Raw genomic sequence first — 11,107 nt, 5'->3', positions numbered from 1 at the left:
TGGCAAGAGCTAGCGGCGGACGTCGAAAGACTGTCGCATCTTACTTTTTGCGACTGTCCTGCGGATGCTCGAGACAACCTGGCACTCAACTACTTCATCGACGGAGTTCGGAATCCTAAGATCCAGAAGGCCCTTCGGATGGCGAATGTAAACGACCTGAAATCCGCTTTGGTATATGCGATGAGATACGAGGCCGCCCGAGAAGCAACCCGTGTGGATCGCCATCTAATCCGGACTCAGGAAGCTGATGAGTCTGATTCCAGGTCGTCCCACCTCGCTGAACTTGAGAGACAACTCGGTGACTTGGCAAGACATCTGAACAGCATAACAGCTCAAAAGAAACAAGAGCAGAAGTGCTGGAAATGTGGTAGTGAAGGGCACCTGCGAAAGAGTTGTCCGGCTCGCCAAGCTACGCGAGGGAAGGAAATCACCACCACCAGAGCTCTGCAGATTTCCTCTTCTAGAAGTGGCAGTAATGGACTTTTCATTTACGCACATGTAAATGGGAATCCCTGCAGACTGATTGTCGACACTGAAGCCAATGTGACAATCATTAGGGCAGATGTGGCTCGTGAATTTGGATTGAAACTGTTGTGGACATCGCCACGCGTAGGTCTCCAGACTGTGACAGGTGACAAAATCGAGATTGAAGGTATAGCCCGGTCAATTTAGACATAAAAATAGTGATCAAATAACAAAAATTCCGGGAAAGCTAAATTTTTGTAGAGACCTTGGGTTTAGCATTACAAATAAAATGCCAAAAGTCCCCATCGATCCCATGTGCGCTAAAAAAGTTATTTGAGGTCAAAGGTCAAGATTTTAGGTTTTTTGGATTTTTCTCAAAAACGGTAAGTTTTATCGAAAAGTACCTCAGACCAAAGTTGTAGATCTCAAAATTCTCTATAAAAATAGTCCTCATGATTTTTCTCCAAGACCAAACAATTTCCCAGATATTGCCTACTCTCAAAAGACAGCCAGTCATTTACAGAATCCCCTCTACTCGCATGGACTTGAACAACATCTGGCTATTCTAGTCCGTGTGGCGTCGTTCACATATCCAGGGATGCCCAACCCACTAAGGGCATGGGAGCACCCCTCAATATCTTGGAGCCCCCCCCCCCCCTTCAAAAGAAACAGCCCGCTCCAAAAACTGAGAAAAATACCCCTCAAAACAGCCCCCCTTTAAATGTTTTTTGAGCTCTCAAACTGTAACCACATTTCATACAATAAAACATAGTTTGACTGGTGAGTCGCATTATTATCTTGACTCCTGACAATGTTTGGCTTTAGTGATATAGCCCAGAAATCTTACCCATTGTGGGTAAGATTTCTAGATTCTAATATGACTCTAAGCAATCTATCTCTCTTTATAAGACAACAAACCGTGGTTAACGCTTCTTCATCTAATTTTGCGCATCATCTCACTGCTTTAGTATAACGTGAGGTATTGGAAATCAAATAATTCAGTAGTTATGCCCTCAAGCACCATTTCTTTTAAAGTTTTATCTGATATTCCTTTTTTAAGAAGATGATCCGAGTTTTTCCACTTCTGTTTATTAAAGAACTCAAGTTGAAATCTGGAATTGTAAATTTTCGCTGTACAATCGAATTCTTCAAACTTGCCATCGTACTATTTTTCGATCATCAGCTCTCGTTCTGCAAATTGGTTACTTTGAGAATCTAAAAAATATAACACTAGGCATTGCGGATGACCATCATCAGAGAACTTGTTTTGAGACGGATTACAACGACCAGTTCGAAGATGGACAATGAACATTTATAATTTCAGATTTCAATTTTGAAGCTGAGAGACTACTATGGAGCTCATCGATAAGCAGAACTGGTAAAACACGGCAGCTCCCTCTTTCAAAAAGGGGGTTTCCGATAAAACTTTGAAAGAAATTGCTTGATGGTGTACCTACTGAGTAGTATGGTTTTCAAAACCTCACATGTCATACTAAAGCAGTGAGACGATAGGTAAAATAAGAGAAAGAAGTGTCAAGTACAGTTTGTTGTCTAACCAAAAGGGATGAATTTATTCGAGTCCGATTAGAATCTAGAAATATTAAGCCACAATACCATCAAGCCACAATTTCAATCAAGAATGAAAATTATGAGAAGTGTTATAGTTTAACTCGCACGCCAAACTTATGTTTTATTGTAATCAATGTGGTTACAGTTTGAGGGTTCAAAACCCATTAAAATTTCTTAACGTCTTTTGTTTCAAAGGGTGACTTATGTGGGCTGTTGCAAGCCATATTTTTTAAAAAAATTTATACTTAACCTTTGTTCTCTATCATAGGTAAATTTGACATTTTGAGCCAAAGTTACGGGCTAAGTGGAGAATTAACATTTTTTTTTACTATATAAGAAATGCTTTTATTACTTATTTTTTCCATATCCATGTAAGAATTAATTAATATGAAAGCAAACTTTTACAAATCATAACTTCTAATATTTTTTCTCTAAGTACGGAGCAACACGATGTTATTCAATTCTGACACTATATTGGTCAAATTCAAGATTCAACACATGTGTGGAACTTTAAAATACAGTTTATTATTAAAATGATCTTATGCAATGTGTAATCTACCCAAAAAGTCTGCTCTTAAGAGCGATAACGTCAAATTTCAACATTTGATGAAATTATTGTAACTTTTTCCAGTTTTTAAGTATTTATGGTCAACTTCAAGGCGCGAGCGACACCTCAAGATATTTTTGCTGTCAAAATCCTTTTGCATAACCAAATATCTCTATAAAAGGTAACTTTTTCGGGCTATTACTTAGCGTTTATCAGGTTTTGATTTTCTTCAATCCACCCTAATGAACATGGCCAGTACTTCAAAAGTCTACCTCGTACTAGAGCGGGATTAAGTGAATCTGAATCCAGCTTTTGTTGTAAAAAACACTGCTTATTTTGTGGCGAGAAAGAGGATGTAGAGGCTGAGAAGAACAAAACGCAGAATTATCGCAGTAAAATTCATAAATTTTCTACACTTGCATTCAAAGAATCCCTTTTGCAATTAGCTAAAGATCGTTCTGAGGTGTGTCAAAAGCTGCCCTTGCACGTTTTAATTTTGAGTATGATTTAGTCAATGCTTTATGAATTTTTCTGCGATAATTCTGCGCTTTCTTCTTCTCAGCCTCCTCATCCACTTCACAGCCACAAAATAAGCAGTGTTTTTAAAAACAAAAGCTGGATTCAAATTCATTTAATCGCGCTACAGTACGAGGAGGACTTACTTTTGAAGTACTGGCCTGTTCATCCTCACGTTGCTGCAGAGATTGAACTTTTCCGGGTGTATGATTTTCTGCAATCGACGCGACTTGTAACGGAATTTTGACTTCTTAAATAATCAGCATTCTTATAACTTCACCCGACACTTGCATCGATTAAAGTTGGCATTCCACGACTGCGCAGCACAACAGTTTCACCTTCAGTTCAAAGTTTATTGCAAATAAAGCAAAATTGTGACATTTTTCTTAAATATTGATCAGCACAAACAGTAGACGCTTGTAATAAATACGTTTATTCACTCGAACTGCACGTTTAACTCAAAAAGAAGCAGGTACATCAGGGGTGCCCACCTAGGAGGGGTCATGGCCCAGATTGCGACATCAAAAATTTTAGGGAGAATGTTTTGAGGGGTATTTTTTCATTTGGGGGGGAGGCTTGCTTTTGGGGGGATCTTTGCGATGATGAGGGGGGTGTACCTTTGCCCTTAGTGGGTTGGGCACTCCTGGGTATGTGAATGACGTCACACGGACTAGAATAGCCAGATGTTATTCAAGGACATGCGAGTAGAGGGGATTCTGTAAATGACTGGCTGTCTTTTGAGAGTAGGCAATATTGGGAAATGGTTTGGTCTTGGAGAAAAAAATCATGAGGACCATTTTTATAGAGAATTTTGAGATCTACAACTTTGGTCTGAGGTACTTTTCGATAAAACTTACCGTTTTTGAGAAAAATCCAAAAAACCTAAAATCTTGACCTTTGACCTCAAATAACTTTTTTAGCGCACATGGGATCGATGGGGACTTTTGGCATTTTATTTGTAATGCTAAACCCAAGGTCTCTACAAAAATTTAGCTTTCCCGGAATTTTTGTTATTTTCATTGTCTAAATTGACCGGACTAGTAAAGTGGACTTGGAAATAGTGTTTGGGAAAGCCACCTACCATCATACGGCATTCGACGCTGATATCACGGACCCCTTCATTCTCGGATTGGACTTTTTAAAGAAATATGACTTCACCCTGGACTTCAAAACTAAGGAACTACACTCGATGAGAGAAGACACAGCCATCTTCAACGCTGAAAATGATGTAAAATCCGCTCATCAAATAATAGCCCAAACAGATTTATCGATTCTCTCAAGATCAGAATCATTGATACCTGGCTCCATTGAAGAAAACAACAGCTTTAGATTCGGTCTCATTGAATCCCTAACCTAAACAATAACCTAAAATGGGTGCTGGTAGCATCTACGCTTGTGGACCTTTCTAAGGATGTAATTCCTGTGAGAGTCGCCAACGTGAGTGAAAGGCCAAGGAATATCCGAAAAGGTGAGGTGTTGGCAACTTGTACTCCAGTAAACTGCATCATTGGAAGAATCAATTCCCCTGACACTGTGTCTTCTGAGTCCTTGACATCGAAGTTAATTGGGAGTGCGCCGTTATCGAAAGATCAAAGAACTGCTGCGGAACAATTGGTGGACGACTTCAAGCATCTGTTTTCATCTACATCGGAGGATGTGGGCCCGGACGAATTTAACGCAGCATAGGATCTACACTGGAGAACACCCCCTATTAAACAGCATCCAAGACGACTACCGTTCGCCGAGAAGGAAGAGGTTGAGACCCTCCTGAAGGAGATGCAGGAGAATGATGTCATCGAACCCTCGTCCAGTCCTTGGGCCTCTCCCATCGTCTTGGTCCGAAAGAAAGATGGCTCCATTAGATTTTGTGTCGATTACCGACGGCTGAATGAAATCACCAAGAAAAACAGTTACCGTCTTCCACGGATAGACGACACCTTGGACACTCTTTCCGGACACAAGTGGTTTGGACCCTGGACTTGAAGAGCGGCTACTGGCAGGTTGAGATACACCCTGATGACCGAGAGAAGACAGCGTATACAACTGGACAAGGCTTATGGCAGTTTAAAGTGACGCCCTTCGGCCTCTGCAATGCACTAGCTACGTTCGAGCGTCGTATGGAGACAGTGTTAAGAGGACTCTCTTACGAATCCTGTCTGGTCTATTTAGACGATATCATCATCGTGGGACGCAGCTTCAAAGAACATCTGGCTAATGTTAGGAAAGTGCTGCAGAAGCTTAAGGAAGCCAATCTGAAGTTAAGCCCGTCCAAATGTAATTTGTTCCGCCGGGAAGTGAACTACCTTGGTCACATCATCTCTTCTGAAGGTGTACAAACCGATCCAGAAAAGATATCTGCGGTCAAGAGTTGGAGTCATCCCGAAAACATCCATCAGCTGCGAAGTTTCCTTGGGCTCTGCACGTACTACAGGAAGTTTGTGAATGGTTTTTCCAACATTGAACGACCTTTGCATAAGCTGACGGAGAGCAAGCAAGAGTTTGAATGGTCCAAAGAATGCGAAGATGCATTTCTACGACTGAAGGAGGCTTTAACATCAACGCCTATCCTCGCCTATCCTCAGCCTGAAAAATCCTTCATCCTGGACACTGCTGCGAGCAACGAGGGCATCGGAGCTGTTTTATCCCAAGAAATTGACGGCAATGAACACGTCATCGCTTACTGGAGCAAATGCTTATCAAAGTCGGAGCGAAATTACTGCGTCACCAGAAAGGAGTTACTAGCCATAGTGAAAGCTGTAGAACACTTCCATCATTACCTCTAAGGCCGAAAATTTTTGCTTCGGACAGATCATGCCTCGTTAACTTGGCTTTTGAACTTCAAGAATCCAGAAGGCCAGATAGCCAGGTGGATACAGCGGCTCCAAGAATATGACATGGAGATCAAGCACCGAAAAGGATTGTAATGCTGACGCTTTATGAAGGATACCCTGTCCTGAGAACTGCAATTATTGTTCCCGAATCGAGAAACAGTATGGAACGACTAGCCCTACTGCCTATCAGGTGACAGTGACTCCAACATCATCAGAACCTGATCCATGGAGTAACGACCAAGTTCGAAAAGATCAACTTGAAGACCCCGACATAAAACCAATGTTGGAGTTCATGGAAAGTGACAGTCGGCGACCTAGCTGGCAGGACGTTTCCATCTTCAGTCCTGCAACAAAAAGATACTGGGCTTTATGGAACTCACTCCATTTACGGAACGGAGTACTGTACCGAAAATGGGAATCTGATGACGGCAAAACATCTAGGTGGCAGTTACTACTTCCCCGATCAAGGATTTCAGATGTTCTGAAAGAAATACATAGTAGTGCGACTGGAGGGCATTTTGGTGTCTTGAAAACCCTCAATCAAGTTCGGGAGCGCTTCTTCTGGAGCAAGGCGAAGGATGACGTGGAGAAGTGGTGCCATTCTTGTGACGCCTGTGCTGCTCGAAAAGGACCGAAGATAAAAAAATTTTGAAAAAAAAAATAGAACCGACTTCAAAATTGCTCTAAAAAGTGAAAAATAATTTTATTCTTTAAACACTATCGATAATACTTTTAAACATAATTTTTGAAGTTGGCGCAAAAACGATCGATAAAATCATTCACAGCCATAACTCAACTGCAAGTATAAATTTAACCACGTCCAGTTTCTTCACTACCACATGCATTACGCATTGATGACAGCATATTTGAGTAACGATATAAATGTTCCGTTCCTAAGTTTGGATGATTTTTTGATAAAAATATGAACGAAGCATGGTTACAATGGATTTTGCTTTTTGTTTTTGCGCCAACTTCAAAAATTATGTTTAAAAGTATTATCGATGGTGTTTAAAGAATAAAATTATTTTTCACTTTTTAGAGCAATTTTGAAGTCGGTTCTATTTTTTTTTTCAAAATTTTTTTATTTCATTCTTTTTAGTGTAAATGTAGATATTTCAGTAAAAGTAAGAAGTTACCTAGTAAGAAGTGCGGCTCTATATCACTGTATTGCTTTAGAAAAGCCTTTATTCAAAATTATCATTACAATTACTATTAATGTTACAGTTATATGGCACCAAACTTTTATAACAATGAGATTCATATTGTCGCGTAGATGAAGATAGCGAAGACAATGTGAAAGCCAAATGAAGCGAATACTCGTTAGTCTCAACTCGAAATCTTTATTCAGAACCACGAATGAACGTTACATCTCCTTATATACAACTTGAAAAAGTGCTGGAACTTTCCAGACTTGAAAAGATACAGAAATTAATAGAACATTCGAGAAAATACGGGAAACAGTAGAAACGAAATTTTTGTAAAATTCAGTTTGTCCTAGTCGGGATTTGAACCCGGGTCGCTCGTGTGGGAGACGAGAATTCTACCACTGAGCCACCGTTATCTACGGATGAAAAGTGCGAACTTCGCTACAATATCATTTTAATCATTTAATAGGGGAATTTACTGTTTTTTGCCCATAACTTTTTTTCTAAAGAACAAATATGGTCAAACAAAGTAATGGGACCTAAGTTGAGTCATCCTCTATCCATTAAAAAAAGAATCATCAAAATCGGTTCACTAGGTGGGACGCTATGAGTGGACAAACAAAAAAAAAAAAACATACATACGGTATGAACTGATAACCGCCTCCTTTTTGAAGTCGGTTAAAAAGAAGCAGAGGGAAGCTACATCTGTACAACGTTGGAGCTCCTTTCGAAGGAATTGGGATCGACATCCTGGGTCCTCTACCAAGAACTGCTGATGGGAACAAATACATTCTTGTTTCCATCGACTATTTCACTAAATGGCCCGAAGCATATCCCATTCCAGATCAAGAGGCTACCACCGTAGCAGAGACTCTAGTCCGACATTGGATCTCGAGATACGGAACACCTTTGCAGATTCATTCCGATCAAGGGTGGAATTTCATCTCTGCTGTGTTTAAGGGCCTATGTCAAATTCTCGGAATTGAGAAAATTAGGACAACACCACTACACCAACAATCGGACGGCATGGTGGAGAGATTTAACCGCACAATCCTGAATAATCTCTCGCTTCAGAAATCAACAGGATTGGAACAAGAAGCTACCTTTGTTCCTTCTGGCCTACTGCAGTGCTGTCCACGAGACTACCGGATATGCCCCATCTCAGATGCTCTTCGGACGAGAGCTTCGGCTACCTTGTGATCTCGTTGCCACCCTATTTGACTGATAATAGGATGTTTACTGCACTACTTTTTCTCCAGCAACTGATTTTTAATTCGCAATTTCAACTTTTCAGAATTAGTTAGTAGTTTCTTTCCGTGAGCAATGATTTACTCTCCTCCGTTTTCGCAATTATTTCTCGAAGTTTAATGTTTTAAAATTTTATTAAATTTCCACAAACCCTTTTTCTTTTTGTTTTCAATAAAATTATTTTGCGTTGTTAACAAGCAATAGCGTACCTATGGGTTCCAGCGCCCCTGGCGAACTTTAGAAGTTGCCCCTTCCCCAAAATAACTCCGATGGGAAGTCACCGGAGATCACTGTGACCTCCTCTTTTTTTTTTGGGGGGGGGGACATTTTGATTAATTGATTCGAAAAATTGGGAGACTTATTTTCTTTTTTAAATTGTTTTCAGTGATGCTCAGTGTTCCTTTGCAATAGATGTTATGTATGTATGTATGTACATGTATGTATATTTGTACTCGCTGGAATTTTATCATTCGTGAAAATTAGGATTTCGTTTATCAAATTGAAAATTTTCCCCTTCCCCAAAATTAAGTTCTCCCCCCACCATTTCACATAAATTCAATAAAACCAATAGTATTTGAAATTCGTTAATAAATGTAAATAACATACGTTTATGAACCAAATGAGAATAAACGTTTTTGAGTTCCGTTTATAGCAATGTATTTTTTTCTTTTTTTTCAAAACATCTTAAACTTTAAGTAGAATGTGTTTCAAAACAATAGGAGAATATATAATAAACATAATTTACACATTTACTAAAAGAAAGAAACCTTAAAAAAATTTAATAAAAATCAAAGCATTAAAAAAAATTCTAGTATAATTAGAAAAGCAAAGCGAATACAAAAAGCATTGCTAATCTTTATCTTTATCTTTACTAATAATAAAACTGTATGTCCCTCTGTCTGTCCGGATGTCTGTCAGAATCTCTGTGACACGCATAGCCCCTAGACCGTTCGACCGATTTTCATGAAATTTGGCACAAAGTTTATAGCGTGGGGGTGTGCAACTAGAAGCGATTTTGTGGTTCTTTTTCTATTCGAATTTTCATAAGATGGACGAGTAAATTACGAAATTATCATAACGTGGAACCGTAACATGGGTACAAGTCAATTGGCGAGAAAATTCATCATACATTATTTGTAAATATACAAGCGAACCAAAAGACCTTTCAATTTTTCTATTACGGGCAAGGCCGTGCGAGTATTACTTGTTAGCATATAAAACATGACCATTTACATACAGACAAAATAAAAGTACTATACATCCACTAATTACGACCTCCCAATATTTTGTTCAAATAAGAGTTTTTATACTTATATTATTTAATATAATGAGTAGCGTAATTAAAAAGATACACGACAAAGTGTCACCCCTCTCCACGATCGAAAAAAAAAAGGAACCAACCGATATAGAACGCCCTTCTCCATCGCTATCTGTTATAAAAATTGTGTATTGAAGTTTTTAGGCAACTCAGTGAATCGGAATGGAATTTAACGCTAAGGGTAAAATCCCCCCCCCTTTTTTCAAAGATCGTTTAATTTTTCCCCTCTGTCTCTTTTTCTTGCGAGTTTTTTTTTTTTTTTTTTTTGGAACCATTTTTCAACTTATATTACCATTTAAAACAAAAAATAAAAAAACAGAAATTCAATCAGCCGAAATGCCGCCCCCCTGGCTGCTGTGCCCCTGGCGAGAGCCACTCCTGCCAACCCCTAGTTACGCTACTGTAAACAAGACATGTAAATAAGGCCGTCTATAACCACTTTTCGTTTAGTATCGACTTTTTTACTATTAGTCCTTTATCTTTACGAATATTGTAAGGCAATCCTAAAGCGCATTGTTGAAGGTGGGGTATGTAGAAGAATATTGACATATGAGATGTGTGCAACCTTGTATAAATGATAGATTTGCATATCAAAATTTTGTAAGAAAAATAGTATTGCTCAAAAGTGTTCATAAAACTAAGAAAAAAATCAAAACATATTTAATAATAGTATTGAAATTTTAATTGAATGAAAAGGTGATGATTAAAAATTGAATAAATGTTGTAATCGTATGCATAAACAGTAACTGACTGATCAGCAAAAGAAAAAATTGATTCGAAACCGTGTTAACGTGCCCCGACTCCCCCTATTTATAGCCTTAGTAACAAAATGAGAAAATAGAGACAATATTTTTCATTTTGCTGTGATAACTTTTTCGGCATGATTAAAAAAATATTAATGTATACTTTTCAATTTTTAGTATATTTTGTTAAATTTTCAATGCATATGTGTATGTATGAATAATTTCATGATTTTTAGTGCATGAACGGGACAGCTCCAAAAGCTAAAAATAAATTATCCATAAGTAACATTTTATTTTAATAAAATATCATTGAAAATGGTTTCGTAGAGGCATACTTCTAACATAATATTAAATATGAAGACGAAATCTTCGAAAATGATTTTTTTTTATTTTTTAAAATCCTTCTTTAATTTCTGAACCATCCTAAGATGTGGAACTATCCCCTTGTTGCACTGAGGTCTTCAGTTGCTACTCTGCCTTAACGTGGAAACATTAGTTCAATGTTATGTAAATAAATTTCGTTATATAGGTAAAGAATAAAGTAAAAAAGGTTTTGTTGTTTCTTGAATAAATGTGGACGCGTTTCCATGATTAACACTAAACAAAAGAGGAACAACAATATTCATAGCAATCAAAAGGAAAAACCTGAAGTATCTGTTCCAACACGAATTTGCGGATCGTCAGCAGGAAACTCGTTAAAAACAGTGTTATGCTACGACTTCCAC

The sequence above is a fragment of the Uloborus diversus genome, chromosome 4 (genome assembly GCF_026930045.1).
Source record: "Uloborus diversus isolate 005 chromosome 4, Udiv.v.3.1, whole genome shotgun sequence".
NCBI classification, from domain to species: domain Eukaryota; kingdom Metazoa; phylum Arthropoda; class Arachnida; order Araneae; family Uloboridae; genus Uloborus; species Uloborus diversus.
The sequence above is the reverse complement of the archived record's forward strand: the minus strand, read 5'-3'. Positions refer to the sequence as shown.